Here is a 12,016-nt window from a genome sequence, read left to right as displayed (position 1 = left end):
TTCCAAAAAAAAAAAAAAAAAAAAAAAGAAAAAAATTTCAGAACGAAAGAAAATATCTGAGCAGAAATTAAATTCCTCGAGCTTGCGACCTTGCGTGATAGAAGTCAAATTGTTCCACGGGATACGATTCGTACGAATTTGATCGAAAGATATCCCACGTTGGGAAAGGAATAACTCAGTATAAAAAGAGGGATAGACCGGGCAGACTGGAAAGATACTTGGGAAATAACTAGAAAGGATTGCCGGGAGAGAGTTTCCTCGTTTCTTCCTAACAAGCTCCGCGCAAGTTTCCACCCGTTAGTCATACATTTATATAAGGGATGTATCTTCTTATTCCACGGCCGGGATACAAGAGATACGTATCTCGAGGTTATTAATGTACGTCTGCAACCCCCGCTTTCAACCCCTCCCTTCAGAGGCTGTTCTCGAGCCGACTTCGTAACCGAAGGAATGCCAAGAAAATCTGAAACTACGCGAAAAAGAAACCGCCCCGACGATGGTTCTCATGCCGATCTTGAATCGAACAAATTATTCTTTCATTCTCTCAGCTATTATTATTATGTATTATGATATTGTTTTTCGATTTCTATGTTTATTTATTCATCAAATATGATCATATTCTATATCGTTTTTGAAAGATTTATGGTGATTATATTGAAAGTGACAATTAATTTTGTCGGTGAAAAGTGTCTTTGTGAATTAAAAGATATATTTAAATACGAATTTTTCAGAGATATTAAAATATCACTGTTATTCAAAAGATAAGACAAAGGGAAGTATTCATTTAAAATTGCAAAAATTTTTATGGAGTAAAAACTATCAATTTATCACATTTATGACGAGAAATATATGACGATTTTCTCCTTATTCCACTTTCATTTATAATTAAATAAGTTTGATGAAAAATTGAAGATAATAAATCGAAGTATCGTTTAAAGAATAATATAATTATTTTAAGTTTGATGAAAACTTGAAGATAATAAATCGAAGTATCGTTTAAAGAATAATATAATTATTATAGTTGGAGAATAAAATATTTTATTTATTTGAAACATTTTATCGAATTAAGGATTACTTAACGAAATTAAAGAATGATAAAATAATTTAAAAGAGAAATTTCTATGCAATTGCTATTCCACTCGACGTATCTATTTATGTAAATGATTGATTACACAAGAAATCTTTTTAGAATTTTACAAATTCCATCGTTGAAATTTGAGTAGTCGCAAATCATTAAAAATAAGAAATTGAATATCAAGTTCAATAGACGATAAATCTCACGAATCTATGCAAAAACAATTGAAAACTTCATTTCCTAAATCGAAACTGAAGTTTAGAATTACTATCAAAATCTAAATGACTCGGTAACATTATTAAAAAAGAAATATGTGATATTCAATAAAATCCATGCTATATATAAATCATAAAATAATACATTAAATCGAAAATTTATCTTCGAGAAAACAACATGCGCGAAACGAAATTATCCAACACGATATAAAAATATTATAATTTACACTCTGTCAGCCATCAATCTCTTCGTATTAATTTCCATCGAAACAAAAAAAAAAAAAGAAAAAAAGCAGCAAAAAGTGTCAAAACATGTTATAAGTACCCAATAAACATTTATCCCCTTAGTCGTAATAAATAAATTCATACAAATTTGCATCGTGATGTTACAACGCTTACAATATGTTAACAACTATAAACTGTCTATTAACTATAATTTATCCCGCCGCTTGTAAACTGATCCCAAGCAGGGAGAAAGATATTTTTTCCGTGGCGAATTGAGTATCGCTGCTCATAAGAATAACTCAATATTGATCACACTTGAGAAGCCTCCAACTCTGGCCAACATATGAATTCCTAATACACAACGCGCAATCTCTTTATTCCTTCGTTCAATCTCTTATCGACGCCGACAAGCTCGAAAAACTTCGTTACGTTCGACGTTTCTGGCCGCGATCCAACGGCAATCACGGCCATCTTTAATTCTTTTCTCCCTGCACACGACCCCGAAGAATCGTATAAATTTCATCTCGAACTCTGTTATTTTTTTCCTCTTTAACTAAGGGTTAGATAATCTTGTAATCTTGTTTGAATAATATAATATTTAGTGTTTTCTTTTCGTTTTTTAAAAATTTCTTTTTGAATCTACTTTTTCATAAGTAAATAATTGCGTATACAAGATATTTTTTAAGATGGAATATATAATTTGAATTTCGATATAATACGTTTTAATTAATTAATTTTTATTAGATGGAGATTTTTGAAATCTGATTTTACTAATTGTATATATGATAATAATTTTATGTGATAGGAGATATTATTAGAGATCACTATATGTATAATATAATAATAGAAATATTATTTTAAATGTTAAACTAATTGAAATGAAAATTAAAATTATCTAACAATGTAATTACTAATTTTCTTTAATTTTCAAAATTTTCAATCAATCAATTTTCTAATTTATTAAAATATAATTTTTAATATCTATCGTAAAAATGTTTTTTAGGAATAATTTTTCAGTTCTGTTTTTAATAATAATTTAAATATTTTTGATAAGTTTTATTTTTTTTTCTTTTCTCTCATTTCATATCACTTTCCATAAATCAAAATATAAATTCTCCCTTTTGGACAAGTACAAATGAACGTCATTTCTATATCCTTAATTTCAGATAACTATAATGATAAAACGATTATTATATAATTTTAAAATTGGATTTTGAAGTAAATATTGACCAATAATTATCTTCTTTTTATATCTCACGCTTAAAAATATATAGTTTTAATATCTTCTATCTAGACACAAAGTGTATTGTGTCTTTTCTTATAATACATATAATTTCATTAATAAACAAATAAACAATTCGAAAAGCTCGATCAATCTTGGAAACTTCACTCAAACGAAATAAATAGCGCCCCCTGGCGAGTGATTTCGCTTTCGAATTCAAGGATGCCGCGCGTTTGTCACACTGGCGCTGAGATAATAGCAGCCAGGCGAATTATCCGAATAATCGTGGATACAGAAGGAAGAGAAGGAAGAGGAGGAGGAGGAGAAGGCTGCGCAGGTTGCCGCAGAAACAATAATGCCAAGACCGGATCGTCATTACCCGGCCTGTAGAGTTATTATAAGCGAGTTAGGACAACGGCGCGGCGAGAGATCGTTACGCTGCGCGGAGAAAAAGGAAACAGAAGACGGGAAACCAGCTCGAAATTGCTAGAGAAAGAGTGTGTCTGGCTATGGAGGGGGGAGACAAGGTGGCAGGGAGAGAAGGAAATGCCACTGGTCATTCGTAGCGTGTCCAACGATTTTCTGTAATCAGCTAAAAAATATATGCCTAATTTAGTTTTGTTCCTCGGGACCAATCCTGACCCTGGCAATCTCGTCGCCGGTTTAGATTTATGTTCCACCGTGGAATCACGATGTAATTGATTTTGGCGTAAAATGAATCTGCGAGGTGAAATAAGTATAGGGAGATACGTTGGTGCTAAGAGTGAGAATTTTAGGTTAGGATGGTTCTTGTAATTTGATGATAATTAGGATACGACGTTTAAGATGTGATATAAAATTAAGTAAAAAGTTTTGCCTTTATACGTTAGTAAAATTTTTAACTTTGATTAAATTTGATTAAATTTTATGATAGATATAAGATCTAATCTATTATTCTGTTTAAAATTAGATTTTGTTAAGATCTTAGAAGATAGTATGTGATTTTTATTTATTTATTTATAATGTGAATTAATTAATGTGATCAAATTAAATATTTATTTAAATACATAAGAAATAATTACAAATGGAATAGTTTGTTTATTTTATAAATTGTTTTAAAGAGAAATTGAACCATCTAATACTTGCATCTCAAAGTAACAAACTTTTACATAACCTAATAAATAAAAATTTTAATTATATATCTTTGCACAATAGCAAGTATAACTTTTAACCACCGTTGTCTTAAATTTAATCTTAATTTAAATTTTAATCTTCAAATCAACATTTGTACCAAACTCTTGCATTAATGCAAATGTTTAATTATGTGATCTTTCTAACAAATAATTAGTCATATAAAATTATGATTAGCAATTAAATCTCGAACTTTAAACACTTTGTCCACTTAAACATCGAAACCAGCATCTATATCCCAAAATACTGAACTTTCTTATAACCTAGCATTCTTAAAGCTCCAGCTCGGAGCACCGGTGGTCATCATCTTCCACGACGACGTTCCGCGTCGCGGCAATTCCCTTTCTGCTCGCGGATCCCGGCGGCGAGGCGGACTCGTTGAATCGTCCGCGAGGCTATTTTGCAATTTTCGTCGGTCGGTCACGCGGCGCGAGTCCGCCTGTAACTAACCGTGTTTGCGGCGTGCACGGCCGGGGGCAACGACGAACAACTATGTGCCAACGTCACGTAGAGGCCGCGGTAACTCGGAAATCGCGTTTCCACGAACGCTCCGCCGCTGGATAGGAAAAATCGGCCGGTGGAGCGCATTAACCCTTCGCACTCGAGAGCATTTTAACATTTTTCTCTGCAATCAACATTTTGCAATCAAAGGCCGAATTTTAGGATGAAAATTTGTAAAGTTAGGTATCTTAATGAGAGTAAAAAAAATATTAGATTTGATCAATCGATCGCTGTTCTTTCTTTATTTTGCAGTGTTTCTTTTTTAAAAATTAAAATTAGAAGCTGGCTAAATTTTTTGTTGCAAGTATAAAAAATAAATGCTGTTTATTATCATATATTGTTTATATTTGGTGTGGAGTGTTAAATTGATGGTAATTTTCATAATTGAAAATATTCGATAAATTGTTTCAATAAATTTTGTATAGTAATTTTGTGATTATTCTTTTTTTTTAATGATATACTTTTAGAAAATAATTTTTTCCATTTTAATTAATAACATTTTATTAATTCATTACAATGCTAATACATTTCGAGTGCAAAGTTAACCATTTATAATAATAACTTTTGATAACTGCTAATTAAGAATAGAAATTGCTTTTTTATAGTTATCATTTCAACTTTTCACTCTCTTTACTCTTTTGCTTTATTATTCGCAATTAAAATCGAAGTTGAAAAATATATTAATCCCATCTCGATATTCGAAAATCAAACAACTGAATAATTCAAGCAGAATGATTTAAACTCTTTTAAAGTAAATGATCGATGCAGATGTTCCATTGAATTCTTTAAAGATTACTTCGAAGGAAAAAAAAGTATAAAATTTGCAGTCTCATTATTTTCTTCTTATGTCTTGTGTACACGTAAGTATTTACATACCTGAGTTAGAAGTGATAAATTACTGTCTTTTTCTAGAAAAAAAAAAAAAAGTCGAAGAGGAAAAAAAAATATTTGTCGTTACTTATAAAAAAATTTACGTTCGTTCTTGCTTCTTAACATAGCTCCTCAGCATCTATATTTGTCGCAAGTATTTGTCGTAACGGGGGGATTAATTCATGTAGTCGGATTTCTCAACATTATTTTTACGTTGCATCCTTCACTTTGGCATCCATATTAAAATCATTCTGAGTCATATCTTTCTTCGTTCGAGAAAACATTTCGTTCATCATGAAAATCGCATGATGATACGTATAGACGATAAAGGCACGCTGGAAATAATTTCTTATCCTCAAGAATCTTGTACAGCGTGTGTCTTGGATGCATTTATTACATTGCATTCCACGTTTAACATTTCGATATAGTTAACTTTATACTTACTATGCTAATCTATATAACTATCCATTTATTATTTCTATTTCTAAATTAAAAAATTCAATTAAAATTTAGAAATTTTAAAATATTTATATTTCACTCTATATATATATATATTTATTATTTGAACGAATTTTATTTAAAATAACAATAAAAATCATTTAAATTATTTCATTATATCTATTTTATACCAGTGACACAGAAAATTTTATTTTTTTAGTTAATAAATTATTTTCAAATCCAATCTATACAAATTTTAAAACAATATTTTTAAATTACAAATACAATTTAATCAAATTTTTTTCCTTTTTAAAAATAAATACGTATGTACATCAAAATGTCAAAAATTCATTCCTTACAGCGTTCGAATAATCATGGCTTGCTTAGGATTAAATCACGATTGCGTTGACCGAACTAGGATGATGATGAACGTTGGTCACGTTCTGCATTCCTGAAGAATCGCGACGTAACAGGGAAATGAACCGAACTGGTGCATGTATGCGTTTGAACGATTCGAGGGGATCGTTTCAAGAGGAAACGAGATGAGCTTGCGCTTCTGTTTCGAGCGTGCCGTGGAATTTCCGGTTAACTGGCCAGTTGCAAACGAGGATTTGCGTCTGGCGTGTAATGGAAGAGAGTTGTTGGAGATAGAGCTTTGGATTGGTTATGGTGCGGTGAGAAGTGGTCAGAAGACTTTATTTTAATATTATAGTAATTTAATATTGTAAAAAGAGGAAGATAGAAGAAATTGGCCAATTTTGAACCAATTTCTGTTTAATAGGATTTTCTATAGGTTTTAACAATTTCAATTGGAACAATCTAATTTTACTTATTTTAACAGATTTTACATTGAAAAAAAAAATTTTTTTTCTTCAAACTTTTCGTTTACAATATATATCTCAAATATGAATATTAAAAATTCGTAGTATAATTAAGGATAAGTAAACAATTAAACAAATAAATATGGAGTTGGATCGATCTCTTAAAATTATTTACTTATTAAAAGAATTAAGAATTAATACGAAATGTATAATAATTTACATAAAAATTTTAGAATTAAAAAAAAATTTGTCGTCAAATATATTTTGTTTTAATATTCTTTGAATATTATTGAAACAATCGTTCAGGATCCTCAAAAATAATAAAACTATCGTGATAGTAACGATCGATTCACCATCTTTAGCTCTACACGTGTTCAATAATAGTTTTGCTCCACTTTTATTCTTATCTAGTAACACTCACAGAATATTTTGTCTATAATCGTATCATTTCTTCAATAAATAGAAATTTTTCGTTGAAAATCAAATTCAAAACTCAATCAATTTCTTCAACCATTGTTCTTTCTTGGAGGCGGTTATCGAACGATGTGAATTATCGTATTACTGCTCTTTGAATCGCAATAGGGATATACGTTAACTGCCGATATGATTGATGTTTTTGTCATGGTCGTTTGGCAGGTACTAAATTATCTAACGGATCGGTACTGACTTTGCTAGATTTATGAGAGTTAGTTCTATGCAATCTGACGGATATAGAGCATGCATGGAAATTTAGTTATCGCGATACAAAGGTATGGATTTTAAATTCGAAGTTGAAAAAGATGTCATGTACGTATTTATTGCTCGAACAATTAGTTAAAAGAAGCATTTAAATGTTACTACTTTTTAATATTGATGCATATTATAATATGAATTTTATTGAAAAAATCGCTTGCATTAATTATAAATATCCTTTATAGTTATAATTATATTAAAATAAATATGTTACAAAAATTTTTATTAAAATTTTTTCTATAATATAAATTGCTTAAACATTGCATTAATTATAAATAGTTCTTGGAAGAACGTTCTGTTCATTTTTTTTATAATTATATAAAAATCCATGAAGTAAAAATTAAAAAAAATTTTGAAATACATTCGTTTACAGTTATAAATATGTTACGAAAATTTTCATTAAAATTTTTTCTATAATATAAATCGCTTAAACATTGCATTAATTATAAATACTTCTTGGAAGAACGTTCTGTTCATTTTTTTTATAATTATATAAAAATCCATGAAGTAAAAATTAAAAAAAAATTGAAATACATTCGTTTACAGTTATAAATATGTTACGAAAATTTTCATTAAAATTTTTTTTATAATATAAATAAATGCAAATAAAAATAGCATCTCAAATATTACTTTCTACGATTCGTAGAGAAGAGATATTGAAAACTTTCTTTTACATAACTCGCATAAATCACCATTGTACGTGTAATCAAAAATCAAAATGTTCTCTTAAGAAACCTCTTTATAACCTCCCCATTTTTAAAAAAAACCTCCATGTTAAGAATCAATCCTCCCGATGAAATCATATCGCGTTCCATTTATCATTCCCCTCGCCTAAAATTTTTCCTACCTTTCCAAACCATTATCAACAAATCGATCCGTGACAGTTAATCTCTCGACGCGACACGGAGCAGCAGATGAAAAGAAAAATAAGCTCGAGCTTATTCGTCCATCTCGTTACGCGTTACTCAGGCCCTTCGATCGAGAGACATACCTGGTTGCCATCCTCGTCTCCCTTGTTCCACTCTCGAGGTCGCTTCATCCTGAATGGTGGCGCGGAATGCAGTAAAGCAAATAGGCTCCTCTCGCGGCCGAATAGCTAATTACGCTTCTTGGCATTCCTGTTTCTGGTTAGGCAGTCAACAACAGTCGGAGAAGAGGAGGCAACCAGCTCGGTCGAAGGAATTACAGGCTAATCCTGGACTCGTAGGAGGACACGAGCGGCCGCGGTCACCACGACGAGGAGGAACCCTCCTCAGACCTGATATCCTTCCTCAATCGTCCTCCTCCTCCTCCTCCCCCTCTCCTCCTCCTCCTCTTCTTCTTCTTCTTCTCGAGCACCTCTTACTCGCGTGCTCTCGCCTTCTCCGTTTCCCTTCTCTTACTCGGCGTAATGGCGTTGTTTAATGTTTAATCATAGCCACCGCGCGGCTATGGGAGTATAATCAGAGTATAATTCAAGCAACAACATCACCAAGCCACGATCACGTGGTGGCGAGCTTGCGGTCGAGGATGGTTCGAACGCACCCAGATGCGCCCATGGCTACGTGTACCTCTTTAGGGCGAGTCGAAGGGTGGCGAAGTTATTGTTTCGAGATTTTTGAGTTTGTTGAAAGATCAATGTTGAAATTGAAAATTCGAAATTGAATGTTTGTATGTAGAATTTATATAAACGATTAGTTCGATTTATTTTTGATTGGATCGATGATAAGAAAATTTGTGTCAATGGTTGAATTGGAATTTATTTTTTCTAATCTGAGATTAGAAATTTGATGCTAATAGTTTTGGAAAATTAAACTTTTGTAATTGTGTATATATATGCAAATTTAATATTCTTTTTTTTCTAAACAAATTTATATAATGTAATAGTTTGTGTTTAAATTTCTATTTATTTGATTAATAAGAAAAGACATAAAATATATAATTTTTAAAAATAAATTTTACTCGAGTGTATTGTATTAACTTGTAACTAAAAATTCTTACAATACGTTATAAATTTCAAAATTTATATTCAATATTAAAGAAAATTAATAACTAAGATTATTTATAACTAATAACCAATTTTATTATTCAATTAATCATCCTCGTCTTTCAACATTTTCCACGCAATTAAATTTATCATCCGATCAATAATTCTCGATCCTCAATCTCAATATTTCCCAACTAATTAAATTTATCGTCCAACTTGTCATCCTCGACTTCGAATTTCGATATTTCCCACATAATTAAATATATATCCATCGTCAACATTCATTCCAAGTAATTAAATTTCACATTACAAATTCTCAATCGAATACGAATTTGAAATCAATCAAGAATTTTCCCTCGTCCCTCGATCTCCCTTGATCCACATGCCTTGGACATAATTCACCGTTTCAAATGTAAAAAAAATCCATTTATTCCTCCTCCGTGCAGTTAATAGCGTGATTTAAGTGCGTATCCTGAGCTTCTATTAAATACCCATTCGAAGGACGATTTATGCCACGCGCGGTCGATGCCGCGTCTCGTATACAAATGACAGAGTTCGACGCAAACGATGTTTGATCGCGTTGGCAGGTAGATTTAAACGTACTATACGCGTGCATACGAGAGATCTGCTTTTCTATTATTCCATGTAACGATAACGCCTTCTTGCTTAATCTCTGTTTGTTAATACAGAGAATAATACACGGGATAATGACACGTTATTAACACGTGTCCTTCGAGAAATTATCCCTTCAGATGTTATTAAATAAGAGAGGTGGTAGGCGATAAGTAGTTTGATCGATTGAAATTTATTCCATTCCATCCGTTGTATCGTTTTATTGTAATAATTGTATTGTCTTATTCGATGATTTAAAGATTGATATTTTTAAATTACGAATCATTGAAGTTGAGTCAATTCAGTCATTAATTCATAGAGTTGTGCAAAAATTAATAGTTTATGATTATATTTTTCAAAAAATAAACATTTTAAAAAATATTCAAAATTCTACGTAAAGTTTTATATATTTAGTAATTTTACGTGCTGTATTTTTTTGAAAGTTAATAAAAGAAGATAGAAGATATCAATTTCAATATATCTATGTAAGAATATAATGAATTATTTTAAGACCTATCGCATTGAAAAGATATTGAAGGTTCATCGATCATATATAAATATTAAACATTTTATATTTGTCAAACTTTAATTCTCAGACCTTGTATATACACGAGATTTTCTATATTCTAATAATAAAATATAATACTCCTCCGTATTCCAATTGATTCTGAAAAGCAGACATAAACTTTTATATATATATATAAATTAAGAAATAAGAAAAATAGGCTTTAAATAATTAATATACAGATTCAAATGTAAACAAATATAATTTCGTATATAATCACAAACGTTAATAATATAATACCAGAAAAGGCAAGTTTCAATTTTTTTTTTTTTTGTAACAGTTAAAACAATTTCAAAATTTTCCCTGCCCTATATTTCACGGATCGAATTTAGCCCAGCGCGAATCGATGTAATAAACAGAAAAAAATTCTTCGTATCAGCGTGAAAGCCCCGTTTGCTCATTCGATAATTAACACTCGATTCTTTTGTGAGCCGGTGACTGCTCGGTACGCGTCAAGGCACCGAGACCATCATCGGTTTGCTCTTTTTTCGATCGCCTCAAGGCCCCATCGGTACTTGCGTCGTGGCGAGTCATGCGTGGAACTCCCGGCATCATTGCCATAACTCGTCCCGCCGTGTTCCCTTCAAGGAGAGTTTATGGTACCATCGTTCTTCGCCCGTAACAATTCGGTCGCGTCGCCATCCTCCACGCACAATTGCTGTCCCGATTTTTGCGGCCTCTGTTGCCCCGCAAATGAATTATCCTCGCGATTTTTATTGATATAGGCCAGAGGGAGGAAGGGAGAGAAGGAGTTCGCGTGTGGCATTCGATCGTGAAGAATTTCGTTCTCGTAAAACGCGGAGGTGAAAAGTAAACGAAGGAAGGTGTAAGAGTTATTATACGTTATACCGATTAGTGGATTCAGTCATAAAGAAGAGAAAAAGAAAAGTAATTTTATTTCGGTTAATTTATTAATACAGTGTTTATAGTTTAGAAAGTTTCATTAATTAGACGTATAATAATTTTAAATCAATTTTATATGTAAGTATGTAAAATAATTGCAATTTTAATCAGCAAAGAAAATTACTTAGAAATTCTTTTTTGTTATATTTTTTTATTTGCCATTTAAACGATTCGTACAAATATATATTCAGAAAATAATAATATATTTTTCACGTTTTAAACTAATCAATCGTGAAACAAACTTGAATTTCACCTTTTTACAATAAAACGACATTATAACCTCAATCTTTTCCTTTATCCTTGACAAACTGAAAAACAATGATATGCGAAACAAAAGAAGAAGAAAAAAGAAACTTAAACAGATCAAAAGATAATTTTCCATCTCGAAAACAGACCTAACCTCTCCGTTCCTCTTCTCTTAAACAAACTTAAGAAAAAAACGTTCAAATGATCCATAAAAAGAAATACTCGTGTTCGAAACTTGTTCACCGCTCGAATCTTGCATCCCCCTCCCCCCGCCCCCGTTTAAAGCCATTCTCACAAAGAATCGTCGTCCCGGAATCGTTTCCACCACGGCGTCGAGGTCACGAGGAAGCGTCGCCGGCGTGGCGGTGGCAGCGTTGAAAATAACGTGGCACATTATAGGCAAGCATTAGAGTGACCGGTAGCCGACCGGTGAGTTTTTTGCCGGATTCCAGTAG

This window comes from Apis dorsata, unplaced genomic scaffold, assembly GCF_000469605.1.
Source record: "Apis dorsata unplaced genomic scaffold, Apis dorsata 1.3 scaffold_125, whole genome shotgun sequence".
Classification (NCBI taxonomy): Eukaryota; Metazoa; Arthropoda; class Insecta; order Hymenoptera; family Apidae; genus Apis; species Apis dorsata.
The sequence above is the reverse complement of the archived record's forward strand: the minus strand, read 5'-3'. Positions refer to the sequence as shown.